The 2715-nt window shown below is 42.6% G+C and overlaps 1 protein-coding gene and 1 long non-coding RNA gene across 3 annotated transcripts in view; one reads left to right on the forward strand and one right to left on the reverse strand.

Moving 5' to 3' along the window:
* Positions 1-2715, reverse strand: part of Galntl6 (polypeptide N-acetylgalactosaminyltransferase like 6) — a 1048694-nt gene that overhangs the window by 158535 nt on the left and 887444 nt on the right. The gene's annotated exons all lie outside the window — the stretch shown is intronic.
* LOC116069326 overlaps positions 1-2715 on the forward strand; it is a 6653-nt gene that overhangs the window by 2426 nt on the left and 1512 nt on the right. The window lies entirely within an intron of this gene.

Consider the following 2715-nt stretch of genomic DNA (forward strand, 5'->3'; position numbering starts at 1 on the left):
TTTTTGTAATTCTTGCACTGGGCTTTCTGTCTTTGGGCACTCAGCCATCTATTGCTTTAGAGAGATGCAAGGCGGGTACCATTCAAACTAGGAAATGGGAATTCAGTACTTGGCTTTCAAAATAACAGCCTTGAAAACAGTTTTCATTTGTGAGGGTAATGGCTTGTTGCAATAGAGAAAGGGTTCATTGCTCCCAATGGATCAGGTTTGGAAGGGTATAACTTTGCTCTGATAATACTTAGGGAGTGAGGTATGGTACGGAGAATAAAACTCTAGACCAGACCAGTTTTAAGAATCCAGAACAGAGGGAGCATTGCTATTTTCTGGCTAGAATCTGTGATTAGGTTACACCTCTAAGTAACATGTTCTGTACCAGCAGAGTCAACTCGTTAGAATGAACAGGAAGGCTATCTTATCGAGACAGACTGGACCCTGAGATAATGTCTCTGGGTGACCCCAGGGCTTGTGTGTGGAGTTCTTGCATGCTGGAGTTGGAGAAAAAGTTAGAGAAGCAGACGGAGGTGGCTATAATGTGGTGTGCAAGCGTCAAGCTCCTGACATGGGGCAGAACTAACCATAGCTAGGAATCAGCATGAGCACAAGACTGGGTTTCCCAGACTATTCTGTAACAAGAGCTTAGCACTGAAGCTGAGCAGGATGAGAGCTGAGGTGGCCATGCAGGCTAAGAAACTAGGCAGAGGCATGAAATCTGTCCGCACCCCATCAAAGGGTCAGGTGAGGACAAAAACCTCTTTGAGAAGACCTGCCACATCCAATGTGAGCCCAGAGGAGGGTATCAGGGAAAGATAACCATGCAGACGACCCTTCCCACCTCTGTGACTTTTCTCAGTGTCAGCATGTAATGCTGAGCGAGGAGAAGGACCAAACTGAATCGATACAAGCATGGCGACTTATCAAAGGAAACAAACCAGCACTGAATTCAATCCTATGACACCAAGTTTGGAGTTACAGTGGACATGTATGTATCCCTCTGAAACTTTGGGTACTATATGTAAGAATTCAACCAACCTCCACAGATTTAAAGTATTTACAAAAGATTGTATCTGAAAACATACAAACTCTATTCTTATCACATCCTTTAAATAAAAACAGTGCGGCTATTATTCACACACAGTCTTTTTAAATAGAATTAGGTGTGATATGTAGTCTAGGGATGGTTTAAAGGACACAGGAGGATTATGTGTGAACATCTCATTATATATATTATATATCTTGAGCATCTGCAGATTGTAGTGTTCATGCATGGTGTGAACGAAGCTGGAACTAATTCCTGACAACACCAACGGATGACTTCTATGTTTTTGAGGTTTTGTTTTTGTTTTTAATGGTAGGATGTATGGAGATTAGTTTAAATTCTTAAAACAAAACAAAACAAAACAAGACATAAAAATATTCCATCTTAGCCAGGCATGGTGGTGCATACCCATAACCCCAGCATTCATTTGGTCAACACAGAAAGATTAGAAAACAATATAAAATGAAACACACATGTACATACCCATACACATGTACATGCACGCACACATGTACATGCATGTGTGTGTGTACCCCCCACACCCATCACCCCTTGCCCCCAATAAGACCAACAACTTAATTCACAGTAACTTGTTTTTAATTTTTTCCATGAGAAATAACAGCAGTTGCCATTGTTGTGTGAACTACATGTATCTCTTAAAATTTTCATTGTATACATGTTATATTATAGGTATGTATGTATTTTTCCTGCATGTATGTCTGTGCACCACATTTGTAATTGGTGCCTTAGAAGACCAGAAGATTCACTCTGACTGGAGTTATAGATGATGGTTGTGTGAGCTACCATAAGGGTTTTGAGAATCGAACCTAAGTTCTCTAGAAGAACAGCCAATGCTCACCTTAACTGCCTAGCTACCTTGCCTGCCCTGAGCTACATATTTTAATATGGGAACTATATACTATACTGTCTTAGTCAGGGTTTCTATTCCTGCACAAACATCATGACCAAGAAGCAAGTTGGGGAGGAAAGGGTTTATTCAGCTTACTTCCATATTGCTGTTTATCACCAAAGGAAGTCAGGACTGGAACTCAAGCAGGTCAGGAAGCAGGAGCTGATACAAAGGCCATGGAGGGATGTTCTTTACTGGCTTGCTTCCCCTCATTTGCTCAGCCTGCTCTCTTATAGAACCCAAGACTTCCAGCCCAGGGATGGCACCACCCACAAGGGGTCCTACCCCCTAGATCACTAATCGAGAAATTGCCCCACAGCTGGATCTCATGGAGGCACTTCCCCAACTGAAGCCCCCTTCTCTGTGATAACTCCAGCCTGTGTCAAGTTGGCACACAAAACCAGCCAGTACATATACATTCTGTAAAGAATCAGATAGACAATATCTTCTTCTTGAGCTAGAAGGTCTCAGACATAGGTGCTAAACTCTGAAGGTTTGGTACAAAGGTCACGAAATGTAGTCCCAAGATAGTGTAGGGATTGCTACTAGGTAGGGGACGTTAGTTCCTGGAGAGATGCCCCATGGTCTAACTCCTGTGGATGCAGAGATGCCCCATGGTCTAACTCCTGTGGATGCTTCCTTCTCCCAGCGAGCAGTCCTAGGTTCTAAAGCCATGTGGGCTGTTAAAGCTACACACTCATTGCAAACTTGTTTCTTCACACTGTGTGATTCCCTGAACAAATAGCTTTGATCCTCTTACTGAAGTTTA

This window comes from Mastomys coucha, unplaced genomic scaffold (genome assembly GCF_008632895.1).
Source record: "Mastomys coucha isolate ucsf_1 unplaced genomic scaffold, UCSF_Mcou_1 pScaffold22, whole genome shotgun sequence".
Lineage (NCBI taxonomy): Eukaryota > Metazoa > Chordata > Mammalia > Rodentia > Muridae > Mastomys > Mastomys coucha.